The sequence below is a fragment of the Callithrix jacchus genome, chromosome 14 (genome assembly GCF_049354715.1).
Source record: "Callithrix jacchus isolate 240 chromosome 14, calJac240_pri, whole genome shotgun sequence".
Classification (NCBI taxonomy): domain Eukaryota; kingdom Metazoa; phylum Chordata; class Mammalia; order Primates; family Cebidae; genus Callithrix; species Callithrix jacchus.
The window spans coordinates 10448207-10466771 of NC_133515.1; the positions used below are offsets into that span (position 1 = coordinate 10448207).

Sequence of the window (18565 nt, forward strand, 5' to 3'; positions counted from 1 at the left end):
CTGCAGCGGTGGAGCACCTGAAATGTGGCCCATGCAGCCAAAGAACCAAATCTTTCATGTTCTTTAATGTTAATTCATTTAGATTGGCTTTTTTTTTTTTTGAGATGGAGTCTTACTGTGTTGCCCAGGCTGGAGTGAAGTGGGATGATCTTGGCTCACTGTAACCTCCACTCCCCGGGTTTAAGCAATTTACCTGCCTCAGCTTCCCAAGTAGCTGGGATTACAGGCATGTGCCACCACACCCGGCTACTTTTTATATTTTTAGTAGAGACAGGGTTTTGCCATGTTGTCCAGGCTGGTCTCAAACTCCCAACCTGAGGTGATCCACCTACCTTGGCCTCCCAAAGTGCTTGCATTATAAGCATAAATCACCGCAACTGGCCTCACTTAGATTTCAATACACACATATGCCACTGGCTACTATATGGGAGGCTCAGTTCTATACCCTTTCATAGCTTTTGAATTTTGAATCATTTAAATGCATTGCCTATTTTTTTATTGTAGAGTTTAACAGAATAGTATTTAGATTGAATTAATCTAAATGAAATCTAAAATAGAATTTAAATTGTACCAACACATGCTGGTATAAAAAGATTGCCAATTCTTCTGATTGTGCTTTTAAAAAAAAAGATTGCCAAGCTTTGTGTGTGTGTGTGTGTGTGTGTGTGTGTGGTTTAGTTGGAGTCTTGCTCTGCTGCCCAGGCTGGAGTGCAGTAGTATGGACTCAGCTCACTGCAACCTCAGCTTCCTGGGTTCAAGTGATTCTCCTGCCTCATCATCCCAAGTCACTGGGATTACAGGCACACACCACCATGTCCAGTTAACTTTTGTATTTTTAGTAGATGGGGTTTCACCATGTTTGCCAGGCTGATCTCGAACTCTTGACCTCAAGTGATCCACCCACCTCAGCCTCCCAAAGTGCTGGGATTACAGACATGAGCCACCACACCCAACTGCCAAAGAATGTTTTTGAGTAAAAAGAGCAGGGTACAAACAAAAATTAGGGTGTGATCCTTATGTTGAAAGAAAAAAAAGATGGCTGGGCATGGTGGCTCATGCCTGTAATCCTAGCACTTTGGGAGGGCAAGGTGGGCAGATTGTGTGAGCCCAAGAGTTTGAGACCAACCTGGGCAACATAGTGAGACCCCATTTCTACAAAAATATATACAAAAAAATTAGTCAAGTGTGGTGGCGCCTGCCGGTAGTCCCAGCTACTTGGGAGGCTGAGGTGGGAACATCACTGGAGCCTAGGAGGTCAAGGCTGCGTGAGCCATATTTGCACCACTGCCCTCCAGCCTGAGCAACAGAGCAAGAGCCTGTCTCAAAACCAAAAGAAAAGAAAAATGAAAACACCAAAGCCTAAGCATGACGAATGGATTTTCATGCTGTTGTATGACACGTGCTTCCCTCAAAACTTGTTACATCATCACATCACCCATCTGATGTGAAAAAGAAAAAAGAAAACTCAGAAACGCAAACTAAAACTATTTGCAAATCTATAGCATTATGGGTTGTACTGCTTCTCCCTGAAAGACATTGAAGCTGTATGCCACAGGGTCTGTGGATGTGACCTTATTTGGGAGTAAGGTCTTCACATATGGTCAAGCTAAGCTGAGGTGATGAGAGTGAACCCTAATCCCATAGGCCTGGTGTCTTTATAAAAAGGGGGCGTGTGGACACAGACCTACAAAGGGAAGATGATGTCAAGACAGAGACACAAGGCCACCTACAAGCCAAGGAATTCTGGAGGCTACGAGAATCCAGGAGCGAGACCTGGGACAGATCCACCCTCACAGCCTGCACAGGAAAAATGAACAAACAAAATCCCCTTGTCTTCAGACTCCTGACTTCCAGAACGGTGAGAATAAACCTCTGTGGTTGCAGCCACACAGTTTAGGGTACTTTGTTTCGGCAGCACTGGGAAATGAATACAGACTTCTTGGGACATGCATCAATACTTCTGCAGGAAATCTGGGACGTGGCATGCTTTAACTTGCAATTCATACCTTTCTCTATTCTGAATTATTTTTTTGAGAGACAGGGTCTCACTTTGTCACCCAGGCTGGACTGTGGTGGCACAAGCATGGCCCACCGCAGCCTCAGCCTCCTGTGCTCAATCCTCTTGCCTCAGCCTCCTGAGTAGCTGAGACTACAGGCACATGCCATTGTACCTGGCTAATTTTTCAAAAATGTTTTGTAAAGATGGGGTCTTGCTATGTTGTCCAGGTTTATCTCAAACTCCTAGCCTCAAGTGATCCTCCTACCTTGTCCTCCCAAAGTTCTGGAATTACAGGTGTAAGCCACTGTAACTGGCTTACCCTTTTTTTTTGAGACAGAATCTCACTCTGTCCCTGTCCCCCAGGCTGGAGTGCAGTGGCATGATCTCAGCTCACTGAAACCTTCACCTCTTGGGTATAAGCAATTCTTCTGCCTCAGCCTCCAGAGTAGGTCGGATTATAGGCACCTGCCACCACACCCAGCTAATTTTTGTATTTTTATTAGAGGCGGGGTTTCATCATGTTGGCCAGCTTGGTCTCGAACTCCTAACCTCAGGAGATCTACCCTCCTCAGCCTCCCAAAGTGCAGGGATTACAGGTGCGAGCCACCATGCCCAGCCTCTAATTTTTGTATTTTTAGTAGAGACAGGGTTTCCCCATGTTGGCCAGGCTGGTCTTGAGCTTTTGACTTCAGGTGATCTGTCTGTTTTAGCCTCCCAAAGTGCTGGGATTACAGGCATGAGCCACCACACCCGGCCTCAAGACTTCTCTACTATCATAAGACTCTTATCTTTGAATATTTTTCCCTTGCTTACGCCTCTGTGAACAATAGAAGTGAAAGGAGTCTGTTAGGTGCACTTACGGGGCATACTTTTACTTGTGAAAGAGTTTCCAGCCAGCCTTGTATATGGATAACTATGTATTTTGATAAATAAAAGGTGAAGGATGGCGGGGTACAGTGGCTCACACTTGTAATCCCAGCACTTTGGGAGGCCAAGGCAGATGGATCACGAGGTCAGGAATTTGATACCAGCCTGGCCAACATGGTGAAACCCTGCCTCTATTAAAAACACAAAAATTGGTTGGGCATGGTGGTGGGTGCCTGTAATCCCAACTATTCAGGAGGCTAAGGCAGGAGAATCACTTGAACTCAGAAGACAGAGGTTGCAGTGAGCTGAGATAGTGGCATTATGCTCCAGCCTGTGCAACAGAGTGAGACTCTGAGTCAAAAAAAAAAAAAAGATGAAGGCTGAATGTAGGTGAGAAACTAATGTACATACATTGCCTCATAATCAGTCAGAAACAGAACATTGGTTCACTCCTCTTAACCCACATCATGGGTTAAAGAGAACATTGCCAGGAGAACTTCACTCTTCTGCAAGGGCATCATTTGTTAGATCCTTTTTTTTCTTTTGAGACAGAGTCTCACTCTGTCACCAGGCTGGAGTGCAGTGGCACAGTCTCCACTCACTACAACCTCTGACACTCTGGTTCAAGTGATTCTCTTGCCTCATTCTCCGAGTAGCTGGGATTACAGGCACGCCCCACCACGCCCAGATAATATTTGTATTTTTAGTAGAGACGGGGTTTCACCATGTTGGCCAAGATGATCTTGATCTCCTGACCTCATAATCTGCCCACCTCGACCTCCCAAGTGCTGGGATTACAGGCGTTAGCCACCGTGCCTAGCCTGTTAAATCCTTTTCCATGGTTTGGAGTAAAGAAAGCAATAATTAGAAATATATCTATCAGGCCAGGCACCATGGCTCAAGCCTGTAATTCCAACACTTTGGGAGGCCAAGGAGGGCAGCTCACCTGAGGTCAGGAGTTCAAGACCAACCTGACCAACAAGGAGAAACCCCATCTCTACTAAAAATACAAAAAATTAGCTGGGCGTGGTGGCACATGCCTATAATCTCAGCTACTTGGGAGGCTGAGTGAGGAGAATTGCTGAACCTGGGAGGCAGAGGTTTCAGTGAGCTGAGATCTGGTCATTGCACTCCAGCCTGGGCAACAACAAAAAAGAAATATATTTGTCAGCCAGGCACGGTAGCTCACACCTGTAATCCCAATACTTTGGAGGCCAGGGCGGGTGAATCACGAGGTCAGGAGTTTGAGACCAGCCTGCCCAACATGGTGAAACTCCATCTCTACTAAAAATACAAAAATTAGTTGTGTGTGGTGGAGTGTGCCTGTAATCCCCACTACTCGGGAGGCTGAGGCAGGAGAATCACTTGAACCACAAGGCAGAAGCTGCAGTGAGCAGAGATGGCACCACTGCACTTCACATCGGGCAACAGAGTGGGACTCCATCTCAAAAAATCATAATAAAAAGAAAGAGAAAGAAAAAAGAAATATATCCCTCAAGGGCCAGGCCCAGTGGCTCATGTCTGTCATCTTAGTACTTTGGGAGGCTGAGGCAGGTGGATCACCTGAGGTTAAGAGTTCTAGATCTGCTTGGCCAACATGGTAAAACCCCATCTCTACTAAAAATATAAAAATTAGCTGGGTGTGGTGGCACATGCCTGTAATCCCAGCACTTCGGGAGGCCAAGGCAGGTGGATCAGTAGGTCAGGAGTTTGAGACCAGCCTGGCCAACATGATGGCCAAACTCCATCTCCACCAAAAATACAAAAATTAGCTGGACATGGTGGCATCAGCCTACTCAGGAGGCTGATGCAGGAGAATTGCTTAAACCTGGGAGGTGGAGGTTTCAGTGAGCCAAGATCTTGCCACTGCACTCTACCTTGGGCAATATAGCAACAGAGCAAGACTCCATCTCAGAAAAAAAAAAGAAATACTCTTTTGAAGGTTATGACAGAATTGGCTGAACAGAGAGATATCTGTGTATCTGCTGGCATTCACAGCCTATGGAGAAAATCTCCTATATTATAGAGATTCAGTTGTAGTGAATTAACAAAGAGACTGCTGGCCAGGCATGATGGCTCACACTTGTAATCCCAGCACTTTGGGAGGCCAAGGCAGGTGGATCACCTGAGGTCAGGAGTTCGAGACCAGCCTGACCAACATGGAGAAACCCTGTCTCTACTAAAAATACAAAATTAGCTGAGCGTGTTGGTGCAGGCCTGTAATCCCAGCTACTAGGGAGGCTGAGGCAGGAGAATCGCTTGAACCTAGGAGATCAGCCTGGACAATAAAAGCAAAACTCTCTCTCTCTCTCTCTCTCTCTCCACACACACACACACACACACACACACACACACACACGCACACATATATCAAGGAGAAGAGGCCATCACCCAGGCAGCATTCCAAATAGCATATAGATACTCTGTATTTCAAATACCCCACTCTTTAAGGGTGGTTTGTACATAGTAACTTCCTTCCAAAGTATACAATATGAAAAGGGAAGTAGGAAGAATATCTTTTTTTTTTTTTTTTTTGAGTCAGAATCTCTCTCTCTTGCCCAGGTTGGACTACAATGTCTTGAACTTGGCTCACTACAACCTCCGCCTCCCAGGTTCAAGCAATTCTTCTGCCTCAACCTCCACAATAGCTGGGATTACAGGTGCCCAACACCACACCCAGCTAATTTTTTTCTTTAATTTTTAGTAGAGATGGCATTTCGCCATCTTGGCCAGGCCAGTCTTGAACTCCTGACTTCAAATGATCCACCTGCCTCAGCGTTCCAAGGTGCTGGGATTATAGCCATGAGCCACTAAGCCCAGCTGGGAAGAGTATCTTTATAGTGTAGAATCCTGACACCATCTCAGCTGCGTGATCGAGGTCCAAATCAACAGTGATGAGTCGTATTGGTAGGACGGGCCCTGGGTGTGATGTCATGACAATGACTCTTCACTTCTTTGGTCTTCCTCTAAAAAACCAAACCATAGTAATTAAGACAAAAATATCTGACAAGTCCAAATTGAAGAACATTCTACAGAATAGCTGACCAGAAAAACTGTCAAGGTCATCAAAAACAATGGAAATCTGAGAAACTTTTATAGCCAAGAGGTGGCTAAGAAGACCTGACTAGTAGATGGAATGTGGTGTCCTGGATAAGGTCCTAGAACAGAAAGAGAGCATCAGCCAGAAAACCACATAGACTTTGGTTACTAATTATGTGTCAGTACTGATTCACTCATTGAAACAGGTGTACCATGCTCTTGTAAGATGTTAACAGGAGAGAAAACTGGTGCCGGATATATGAGCACTCACTGCGCTAGCTTCTGAATTTTTCTGCAAACCTAAACAATACTAAAAATATAAAGTTATTTTATTTTATTTTATTTTTTTATTGCATTTTAGGTTTTGGGGTACATGTGCAGAACATGCAAGATAGTTGCATAGGTACACACATGGCAGTGTGCTTTGCTGCCTTCCTCCCCTTCACCCATATTTGGCATTTCTCCCAATATAGTCGTTCATGAGTCACTTCAAAATGAAAATTGTACCAGGCAGTGGCATACCCCCTGTAATCCCAGCACTTTGGGAGGCTGAGGCAGGTGAATCACTTGAGGTCAGGAGTTTGAGACCAGCCTGGTCAACGTGGTGAAACTCTGTCTCTACTAAAATTACAAAAAGTAGCCAGGTGTGGTGGCACACACCTGTAATCCCAGCTACTTGGGAGATCAAGGCAGGATAATTGCTTGAACCCAGGAGGCAGAGGTTGCAGTGAGGAGAGGTTGCACCTCTGCCCTCCAGCGTGGGTGCAGAGAGAGACTCTGTCTCAAAAAAAAAAAAAAAAAAAAAGGAAATTGTAACTCCTGTAAGAAAGGTGGTAATCTGTTCTTGATGGTCACATGTCTATAGTAAAGAGCCAGAACTAAGGGGCCACACAGGAGTCTGCCCAGATGCAGATCCTGAGCGGAGACTTGGGTGCACTTTGTTCAAGAGATCCACAGATGCAAACATGTGGCTGGTTGTGATGGTTCATGCCTGTAATCTCAGTACTTTGGGAGGCTGAGGTGGGTAGATCACCTGAGGTCAGGAGTTCGAGACTAGCCTGACCAACATATAGTGAAACTCTGTCTCTACTAAAAATACAAAAATTAGGACAGGCATGGAGTCTCGCACCTGTAATCCCAGCACTTTGGAGGCCAAGGCAGGTGGCCCACAAGGTCAGGAGATCAAGACCATCCTGGCTAACACGGTGAAACCCCATCTCTACTAAAAATACAAAAAATTAGCTGAGCATGGTGGCATGTACCAGTAGTCCCAGCTACCTGGGAGGCTGAGGCAGGAGAATCACTTGAACCTGGGAGGTGAAGGTTGCAGTGAGCCAAGATCGAGCCACTGCACTCCAGCCTGAGCAACAGAGCAAGACTCTGTCTCAATAAAAAAAAATTAGCTGAATGTGGTGGTGCATGTTTGTAGTCACAGCTACTTCGGAAGTTGAGGCAGGAGATTCCCTTGGACCCAGAAGGTGGAGGTTGCAGTGAGCCAAGATTGCACCACTGCAATCCAGCCAGGGCAATAGAGCAAGACCCTGTCTTTCAATAAAAAGCAAAAACAAACAAAACCCCCAAAGATTCAGGCATGGGGAAAGGGAAAAGCTAATAGAGCGTGGGACTCTGAGGTCAGGGTTGGTGGCAGTGGAAACTCAATCCCTTTGAGACCTCTAAGAAGCACGTAGATGACCTCCCAGAGTCGTCCACCCACAGACAGGATCTTGCTTAATTACTACCCAATGCTGGCATCCACCGCTTGAGACTGCCCTGCGTTTCCAGACTGTGCTTCCACGAAGGCTGAGCAAGTGTCTGCGCCTTAGAGAAGAACTGCATGGATGACACCATGGATGAGGAAACAAAGCTTTCCTCATTGATTCCTTTCTTGACAGATTTCTCTGTAGCATGAAATGCTGTTTGATAGAATTTTATCCACAGTAGAACTTCTTTCAGAATTGGAGTCAATCCTCTCAAACCCTGCTGCTGCTTTAATCAAGTACATTTATGGAATATTCAACAGTGGGATGTGTCATTTCAACAATGTTCACAGCATCTTCACCAGGAGTACATTTCATCTCCCAGAAAACCACTTTCTTGGCTCATCCATTAAAAGCAACTTCCTGTTTGTTAAAGTTTTCTTATGACATTGCAGCAATTCAGTCCCATCCTCAGGCTCCACTTCTAACTCTAGTTCTCTTGCTGTTTCCACCACACCTGCAGTGACTCCCTCTGCTGAAGTCTTGAACACCTCAAAGTCATCCAGGAGGATTGGTACCAACTTTTTTCAAACTCCAATTAATGTTGATGTTTGACCTCCTCCAAGGAATCACAAATGTCCTCATGGTGTTTAGAATGGTGAGTCCAGCAGGGCACAGTGGCATGCTTGTAATCCCAGCACTTTGGGAGGCCAAGGCAGGCAGATCACTTGAGGTCAGAAGTTCGAGACCAGCTTGGCCAACATGGTGAAACTCCGTCTCTACTAAAAATACAAAAATCAGCCAGGCACAGTGGTGGGCACCTGTAGTCTCAGCTACTCAGGAGGCTGAGGCAGGAGAATTGCTTGAACCTCAGAGACAGAGGTTGTGGTGAGCAGAGATCACACCATTGCACTCCAGCCTGAGTGACAAAGAGAGACTCTGTCTCAACAATACAAAACAAAACAAAAGTAGAATGATGACTCCTTTCCAGAAAGTTTTCAATTTTCTTTGCCCAGACCCATCAGAGGAAACACTATCTGTGGCAACTGTAGCCTTAGGAAATAAATGTCTTAAATAATAAGACGCGAAAATCAGAATTGCTCCTTGACCCCTGTGCTACAGAACCGATGTTGTGTTAGCAGATGTGAATACAACACTCATCTCTTTGTACATCTCCTCCAGAGCTCTTTGGTAACCAGTGCACTGTCAACAAGCAGTAATACTTTGAAAAGAATCTTTTTTTCCTGAGCAGTAGGTCCCAGCAGTAGGGCTTCAAATATTTAGTAAACTATGCTGTAAACAGATATGCTACTATCTGGGCTTTGGCTTTCCATTTATAGAGCACAAGCAGAGGAGTTTTAACCTCATTCTTAAGGGCCGTACATTTTTGGAATGGTCAATGAGCATGGCTTCAAGTTAAAGTCAGTAGCTGCATTAGCTCCTGACAAGAGAATCTGTCTCCACATAAAAGAGTATGTCCTTTGAAGTTCAAAGCAAGGCATTGACTTTCTCTCTTTAGCGATGCAAGTCCTAGAGTGTGTCTTCTTCCTACAGAAGTCTGTTTCATCTACACCGAAAATCTGTCATTTAATGTAACCACCTTCATCAATGACCTTAGCTAGATCATCTGGATAACTTGCTGAAGCTTCCACATCAGTACTTGCTGCTTTACCTTGCACTTTTATGTTATGGAGATGACTTGTTTATTTATTTATTTAAGATAGAGTTTCCCTCTGTCACCTAGGCTGGAGTGCAGTGGTACAATCTCGGCTCACTGCAATCACTGCCTCATGGGTTCAAGCAATTCTCCTGCCTCAGCCTCCCAAGTAGCTGGGATTACAGGCTAATTTTGTATTTTCAGTACAGACAGGGGTTCACCATGTTGGTCAGGCTGATCTCAAACTCCTGACCTCAAGTGATCCATCTACCTTGGCCTCCCAAAGTTCTGGGATTACAGATGTGAGCCACCGAGCCCAGGTGAGATAGCTTCTTTCCTTAAACCTCATGAATCAACCTCTGCTAGCTTCAAACATTTCTTTTGCGGCCTTCTCACCTCTCTCAGCCTTCATAGAATTAAAGAGAGTTAGAGCCTTACAGTGGATTAGGTTTTGATTTAAAGGAATGTTGTGGCTGGTTTGATCTTCCATCCAGACCACTAACACTTTCTCCATATCAGCAATAAGACTGTTTTGCTTTCTTATCAATCATGTGATCACTGGAGCGGCACTTTTAATCTCCTTTAATAACTTATCCTTTGCATTTACAACTTGGCTAACTGCTGCAAGAGGCCTAGCTTTGAGCCTATCTCAGCTTTTGACATGCCTTTCTTACAAAGCTTCATCATTTCTAATTGTGATATAAAGTGAGAGATGTGCAATGCTTCCTTTCACTTAAACACCTAGAGGCCACTGTAGAGTTACCAGTTAGCCTAATTTCAATATTGTTGTGTCTCAGGGAATAGGGAGACGGGAGAGTTAGGGAAACGGCCCATCTGTGGTGCAACCAGACACACAACATGTAAGGAAGAAGTCAGTTTGTCTTCCATAGGTGTGGTTTGTGGCACCCGAAAACAATTGCAACAGTAACATCAAAGATCATTGATCTGTGATCCTGACAGATAAAATAACAAGGAAAAGGTTGGAAATATTGCAAGAGTTGTCAAAACGTGACAGAGACACGAAGTGAGCACATGATGTTGGGGAAATGGCACCAAGAGGCTTGCGTGATGCGGGGTTGTCTCAACCCTTCAATTTGTAAAAAACCATATATGCAAGTGCAATAACATGATATCTTCCTGTAAGCTGGCGAAGATATTCATGAAAATGTCCTTCCATCAAGAGTCCAGCTCTAGTGTCTTTTCTGCTAGTTTTGATGATGGTGCTTTCTTGATCCCACCAGAAGGTGGCATGCAGTGACAACTTCATCACAGCTGCCACCTCCCACAGCAACATAAGATGCACCCTGACCTCAGAGATATTAACAATGAGGGGAGGATGCTTAGAACCAATGAAATGTAGTTTTATCCCACAGTGGATGAAGGTATGTTAGGTTATTTTAACTTGACCATTCTAGCTTTTAGTTTTGCATTTTTTTAGACGAAGTTTTCCTCTTGTTTCCCAGGCTAGAGTGCAATGGTGTAATATTGGCTCACTGCAACCTTTACCTCCCAGGTTCAAGCAATTCTCCTGCCTCCGCCTCCCTAGTAGCTGGGATTACAGGCACCCACCATCACACCCAGCTAATTTTTTGTATTTTTAGTAGAGACGAGGTTTCACTACGTTGGCCACTACGCTGGTCACAAACTCCTGACCTCAGGCAATCCACCCACTTCAGCCTCCCAAAGTGCTGGAAATACAGGCTTGAGCCACTGTGCCTGGCTCTAGCTTTTGAGTTTGAAGACATATCTTTAACTCTCTGTATCTGTTTATTGACATTTAAAATACTGAATATACCAACTTCTTGATAAGAAAAATGCTGTTAATTTTCCTTGAATATATATAAAATAGAGTTTTTTAAAGAAAAAGTAAAAACCAATACTATTTTTTTTTTGATAAGTAACTCTCTGAGATGACAATTAGAAAATTTTAAACATGCCATGCTTACAGGCACATAGTACATTCTATGTCCTTGTACTTTAACGAAAATGTCTGTGCTGGATGTGCTCACAGGCATGTCCCAGCTCTACATTGCTTTCATCTGTTTAGAAAAGTTTTAAGTTATTAGCCAATCGGGTTTTAGTTTAAATTGTGAGGTCTGGCTCCAGCCAACAGAGAGGAGACAGAGCAGTAAGGACAGCCCCAAATGCGTAAGGGATAAATGTGCATATTTTCCTTTGTTCATTGTACTCTTGTGGCAAGATGGCTAGCAAGCGTACCCTTCCTGCAGCCCAGGAAGTAGAAATTGCATTGCTGAAAGAGCCTTTGTCTCAGTGCTAATTTTTCTTTGCAGCATGAACATCTATTTCCAACACAAATCAATCCTTTGTCTTTTAGCAAATGTTACAGAAAAGCATCACAAGCTTGCAACTTTCTGTTCTGAGATTCGAGATACCTAAATGAAACAGTGTATTACATGCTTGCACCCAGACACACACACACACACACACACACACACACACACACACACACACGCTCACTGGGTAACTGCAGTAACTAGACCCATGTCAGGGTAGATCTGTCATCCCCACGTTGTCTCTCTGGGCCCCAAAGGCTTTCTGACTCTGATTTGGTTTCTCAATCCTATTTGCGAACAAAAAAAGTGAGAAGTCCAGTACCCTTGGCAGTTACCTTTCTTAAGTAGCAGTTCTATTTCTTAGTATAAATTAATGCTGCAGTTCCTAAACTGTTTGCTGAAGTGCCCCAGACCCCGGCAGCAAGTTCATGGGCATAAGGTAAGTTCTCAAGAGAAGCACCGCAATACTGTGCATTTATTGAATACTTCAGGAGCCGTTAGCTCCAAACGGTGTGCAGTTTCCACATTAGCTTGTGCCACATTCCTTTGATCTTTCCGAAGTTGAGTTTTTATCGATTGCTGTGATAAAAGCAGGTATAGCTCAAACCAATGTGGAGCAGGATATGAGGGGGTGGTATCTCCAATTCCAAGGTGGGAGGACTTATGCAGCATCCAACGGGTACGCACTCATATTAATAGGTAATTTTCCTTTCAATTTTCATATGTATTTGGTCAAGCAGCTGAAAGTTAAAGGCATAAAATCTTACTAAATTGTTTGAAAAGAATAAAAATAAATTTGTTTGGCCCTAACTGCTTAATGAAAGTCATTGAAGTCTCGCTCAGTGTATGCAGAAAATTGGTGTCAGGGCCACCAGCGAATAACCAGCTCTGCGTACCCAATCCTGCAGTCGGCCCTGCAGAACCTGCCTATGCTAAAAAGTCTTAGGCCGGGCGTGGTAGCTGATGCCTATAATCCCAGCACTGTGGGTGGCCAAGATGGGCAGATCACTTGAGGTCAGGAGTTCAAGATCAGCTTGGCCAACATGGTGAAACTCCATCTCTGCTAAAAATGCAAATATTAGCCGGAGGTGGTGGTGCGTGCCTGTAGTTCTAGCTACTCGGGAGGTTGAGGCAGGAAAACTGGTTGAACCTGGGAGGTGGAGGTTGCAGTGAGCTGAGATTGCACCACTGCACTCCAGCCTGAACAATAGAACCACTCACAGGTTCAAGCAATTCTCCTGCTTCAGTCTTGCAGGTAGCTGGGATTACAGGTGTGCACCACCACACCAGCTACTTTTTGTATTTTTAATAGAGATAGCATTTCACCATGTTGGCCAAGCTGGTCTCAAACTTCTGACCTCAGGCGATCCACCCACTTCAGCCTCTCAAAGTGCTGAGATTACAATTGTGAGCCACTGCACCTGACCCTAAAAGGTCTTATAGGCAGGTTTTACATCCGGAGAATACTTTTCTCTTTCTTTCTTTCCTTATTTATTTATTTTTCTTTCTTTCTTTCTTTCTTTCTTTCTTTTTTTGATGGAATCTCACTTTGGCGCCCAGCCTGGAATGCAATAACGCTATCTCGGCTCTTTGCAATCTCCTGGGTTCAAGTGATTCTCCTGTCTCAGCCTCCTGAGTAGCTGGGATTACAGGCACATGCCTGCGCACACAGCCAATTTTTTGTATTTTTAGTAGAGATGGGGTTTTACCTTGTTCCATAGACTGACCTTGAACTCCTGAGCTCAGGCAATCCACCCACCTTGGCCTCCCAAAGTGTTAGGATTACAGGCTTGAGCCACTGCACCTGACCTGAATACTATATTATCAATTGGCATTTGGTTGAAAAAAAAAACACATATAAGTGGACCCAGGCAGTTCAAACCTATATCGTTCAAGGGTAAACTGTATTTCTTTTGACTTAGGGGCACAATGAAAAACATACTGAGCCAGGAACCTCTTAATTAAAAATGTGGGAGGCCAAGGTGGCTGGATCATGGGTCCGTAGTTCGAGACCAACCTGACCAACATGGTGAATCCCCATCTCTACTAAAAAAAAGTACAAAAGTTAGCTGGGTATGGTGGCACTCACCTGAGTAATCCCAGCTACTCAGGAGGCTGAGGCAGGAGAATTGCTTGAACCTGGGAGGTATAAGCTGCAGTGAGCCGAGATTGCACCACTGCACTCCAGCCTGCGCAACAGAATGAGACTCTGTCTCAAAAAAAAAAAAAAAGGGGGATATTCTGATTTATAATTAAATCTGAACCTGTGTTAATTGGTACAATTCCTGAGACTGGATTACCTCTGAATTAACAAAGGAGCTTGTTAAATATGTCAGGCTGAGGACTAGACCTTGAAACCCGGGGTGACTCCAAATTACCTGGAAAGGACCTGCCCACCCTCTTGGAGCAGATGGCTTCATCTTTGTCTTTATCATCACCTTCAGTGGAGCTTGGAGGCCTCTCATGGTGCCAAGTGAGTGTGTTTAGCCTCCCTATGCCTCAATTTTCTCATCTGTGAAAAGGATCTAACCCCTGCGGTTGTGTGGGGATTAAATGAGCCAAGATTTCTAAGTACTTAGCTGAGGTTTTGTTTACTTAGAAAGGAGTTTCATTGTTGCTGCTCTTGTAATAATAGTGACCATCGTCATCATCACTGTCATCACTGCAGCGTCTTAGTTTTTGAAAGCACTGAAGCTTTGACATCATGAAAGATTTCCTAATTTGAGATTAATTGCTCGATCTAGTACTTGCGGATACAAGCTGGGCCTTGCATGACTCACAACTCTTAAGGTAGGTTTTCAGTACAATTTGGGGACACTCTTAGATGACATCTTTTAATGCTCTTATTTAGAGAATTTCATATCGTTTTCTTCTCTTTTATGTTTACACATGTACACCATCCTTCTTGTATAATATTTTTTCTAATCGTACTCTCACATTTTTCTTAGGATGTTAAAAAATACCCATCTCTGCCTCTAGATCATCCTTTCCCTTCTTGGTATCTTAGCCAGAGGTGGTTCTTGCAGTATTATGTAGAGGAGGGCTTTGTGTTGTCACAGTGGGACATTTATCACCTTCCAAGGCAACTCTCCTCCTCCTCCATTACATTCTAAATTCTTTGACTTTTTAAAATCTACCACTTTACTTCATCACAGTCAACTAGGTTATCTCGAAGTATTCATAAGCTCATGTAATGGAGCCACCCTCTAAGCTACAGGCCAAGCATCAACATGGAAAGAGGAGGCTGGAGCCGTGTTCGTCCATGCGCTGAGCTGTGCTGCATCTAGGCTGCTCTTTTTACCTTCAGGGATTCCAGGAGGTGATTTTTTTAGAATAATATCCAGCCCAGAGGCATGTGACCACATTCAAAGAGAGTAAATGAACATCACTGGAGTTCAAGGCATATTTTCCACTTTTCATTGTGTTGGAGTGAGTATGAGAAAAACAGAACCAGACAGGTGCAGGCCATGAAGCAGAATGGAAGTTCTCTGGACTGGAGAACTCCCTCCCACGATCCTTGCTTCACCTTCCCTAACTTGCCTTAGCAGATCCAGTGGCTTATATTCTGCCAAACATAATCTGGACAGTGACAGGTTTTGGGAGAATTAACTTTGGGTTAGTGGATATATTTTTATGTTCAATTGTCAAGCAATGCCTGGGGAGGGAGGGAATCGTTTCAGAATGAATTCTGAGTCATGCAGGATGGGCTTGAGGTGATTTGTAAAGCTGTGGCTTTGATCAAATAGATGCAATTTCCTCCCAGTACTTTCCCAGTGTTCTCCTGTGTCTGTGACTTCTCATAGTTCTCACCCTAAAACCAGAAAGCACATAATTGAAAGATAGAAAGGGGCACAGAAAAAAGGGAGGGATGGAAGGAAGGAAGAATCAATGATGTTTGAAAGCTCTCTCTTGGCAATTATGTTTAAATTCATGTTTATTTCTTTTGTTCTGCAAGTAGAATAGTAGATGGGTAAGAAGCTACGCCATTGTTATTCAGACTTTTATTTGTTTAAAAAAGATCAACTGGGCCTACTGCAATGGTTCATACCTGTAATCCTTGCACTTTGAGGCCGAGGCAGACAGATTGCTTAAGCTCAAGAGTTTGAGACCAAACTGGGCATCCTGGTGAAACCCTGTCTCTACAAAAAATTAGCCAGCATAGTGGAACATGCCTGTAGTCCTTGCTACTCAGGAGGCTGAGGTGGGAGGATCACCTGAGCCTCGGGAGGTGGAGGCTACAGTGAGCTGTGATCCCACCACTGCACTTCAACCTCGGCAAAAGAGTGAAAGCCCATCTCAAAAAAATAAAAACATAAAGATCAACCAAAGGGAAGGATTTTTAAACATCTAGAGTGGAGGAGACTTTTGTTACTGATGTGTACATGATCTAATGGCACTTCAATAGACCCCATGGCTCTAGGAAAAAGTTTTCTTTTTTTTTTTTTTTCTGAGACATAGTCTTGCTCTGTCACCTAGGCTGGATTGCACTGATGCAATCTCCACTCACTGCAACCTCTGCCTCCCAGGTTCAAGCGATTCTCCTGCCTCAGCCTCCGGAGTAGCTGGTACTATAGGTATGTGCCACCATGCCCGGCTAAGTTTTTGAATTTTTTAGTAGCAACAGGGTTCCATCGTGTTAGCCAGGATGATCTCGATCTCCTGACCTTGTTATCTGACCGCCTTGTCCTCCCAAAATGCCAGGACTATAGGCGTGAGCCTCTGTACCTGACCGGAAAAACTTGCAAATGATGGAAGTAGAGTTACAAAAAAGAGTTTCTGCCAGAAGGCCACAAAGGATTATACTTTATTGATTAGGATGTGCTACTGGGTGTGTGTAAATGTTTTTATAGAATCAGATACATCCAGCCTCTAACAGCTCCTGAAGGCTCTTGAAGGCCACTGCCATGCAGGGTCCTCTTTTGGAGACAGCAGGCCTGCTGAGTAAGCTCACAAACACTTGGAAACTCAATGTGCCCCCAAAGAAAATGACTTCTGAGTGGGGGCTTGCCGCTGAAGAAGTAATCTCTGGCTGTATGCGCGGCTACAAACATGTAAGTTAGCCCCTGCCTGGGGCCTCCAAGAAATCAGGTCAGGACCAGAAGTCCTCATGAGGTGGGTCTGAAAGATGCATAATGAACTTGCCCTTTCCTAGGGAGATGGTATCTTTTTATTAGATTTTTTTTTCTCAAGATATGCAGAACCGATGGGTTTTCCTGGAGCCCCCTGGAAAGGCAAGGCAGAAACAGAGAATGCTGGTGGTTAGCAGAGGCTGTAGGTGGAGTCAGTGCAGAAAGATTTGAGCAGAAGCAAAGTACCTGCCAAGGGTGAAGAGCATACATTCTGTGCCTCAGTTTCAATGCTGTCTTTCCAACTTGGTAGCTGTGTGACTTTGGGCAAGTTACCTAACTTTTCTGAATTTCAGTGTCCTCACCTGGAAAATACAGACAGTAATAGTTAGACCTGTTGTAGAGATGAATTTTATTACAACACAAATTAATATTTGCATTTTGCTTAGAACAGGGTACACGGAAAGCGAAGTACATGCTTAGTATGTGAACTCTCGCGTCAGACCTGGCAGCAGTTGTTCCTGCTGCCAGCAACCCATCACAAACCTAGTGGCGTGAACGACCACCCTTCCGTCATGCTCCCAAATTCTGTGGATCGAGACCCAAGAGGCCAGGGCTTGCCTTTGCTCCACAATGTCTGGGGCCTTAATGAGGGAGGATCAGAACGCTGGGAGAGTGCTGGGCACAGTGACTCATACCTGTCAAATTCCAGCACTTTGTGAGGCAGAGGCGGGTGGATCACCTGAGGTCAGGAGTTCAAGGCCAGCATGGCCAATATGGTGAAACCCCATCTCTACTAAGAATACAAAAAACATCTGCTGGGTATGGTGGCGCATGCCTGTAATCCCAGCTTCTCAGGAGGCTGAAACAGGAGAATCACTTGAATCTGGGAGGTAGAGGTTGCAGTGAGCCGAGATCATGCCAAGTACTCCAGCCTGGGTGACGGAGTGAGACCCTGTCTCAAAAAACAACAACAACAACAACAAACAAACAAACAAACAAGAAAACAAAACAAAACAGACAGAATGCTGGGAGACAATCAGGTGGCTGGGTTGGGTCATCCCCCCATCTCCAGGGCCAGGCTGAGGTGGCTGGAAGGTCGAGCTCAGCTGGGACTGTTGGCTATAGCACCTGCACCCCTTCCTCATGGCTCTGGCTCTGCATGTCACAGGAGCTAGGTTCCAAGAGGGAGTGTCCCAGGAGCAAGCAAGTGACGAGCTCAAGAAGGCATGTGGCCTTTTGTGACCTAGCCTGGACATCACAGGGCATCGCACCCACTATATTCTAGTGGTTGAAGCTGACACAAGTTGGCTGAGACTCAGGGACAGAGGACACAGAGCCTACGTCTCCATGACATTTGCTCTGACAGAGGGTCCTCAACTGTCCCGACAGCTTTGGACATCCCAGGTACATTGCTTGAATGAGCAGGACCCCACGTTCTTCCAAAGGAGCAGAAGTCTCAGGTTGACTTTGTTCACTCTGCTGGATAGGCCCAACTGAAAGGACTCTGAGAACCCACGCCTCTTTCACAGGGACAGCAGCTCAGGACTTTGAAGTGACTTGCAAAGGCCACACCGCCATGACCAGAGTGAGTTTTCCTCGTCTGCCTCCTGGCCCAGCTGCTGATAAATCTCATTACCTGAATTCCTTGCTGAGCTGCTGTTCGTATCCCATGGAGGCTGCCCGGGCATCATTGTTTTAATGACAGGCTGTTACTTCATTGGAAAAGCCAGCGATAGGATTAAGGGGACTGTCATTTTAAAAACCACTAGTGGCCTAAAACCGCTCAGTGAATCAGAGGACAAATGTTCCCATTGTGCCAGTTAAAAATAGGAGCAATGGAAAAAGTGACAGAATGCAATGAATACCATTAAAGTATAATTACATTTACTGTAGATGTGAGCCTCAGGAAGAGTCTACCCCAGGCAGGGAAGCTTGGTCAGAGC

The 18565-nt window shown here is 44.8% G+C and overlaps 1 long non-coding RNA gene and 1 pseudogene across 2 annotated transcripts; one reads left to right on the forward strand and one right to left on the reverse strand.

Annotated features, from left to right (window-relative positions):
- The first annotated feature begins 1351 nt into the window (after positions 1-1351).
- Positions 1352-1445, forward strand: LOC118147640 (small nucleolar RNA U13; annotated as a pseudogene).
- A 9756-nt stretch (positions 1446-11201) lies between these two features.
- Positions 11202-17816, reverse strand: LOC118147212 (uncharacterized). Of its 2 annotated transcripts, XR_013526338.1 has the most exons (4): positions 17318-17816; positions 16869-16984; positions 13932-15364; positions 11202-12293 (listed from the first exon to the last, which is right to left on the reverse strand). It is a non-coding gene; the product is annotated as an uncharacterized LOC118147212 (long non-coding RNA). The 2 variants fall into 2 exon arrangements; XR_004733394.3 differs by lacking the exons at positions 11202-12293; positions 13932-15364 and adding an exon at positions 15379-16776.
- Between the last annotated feature and the right edge of the window lie 749 nt (positions 17817-18565).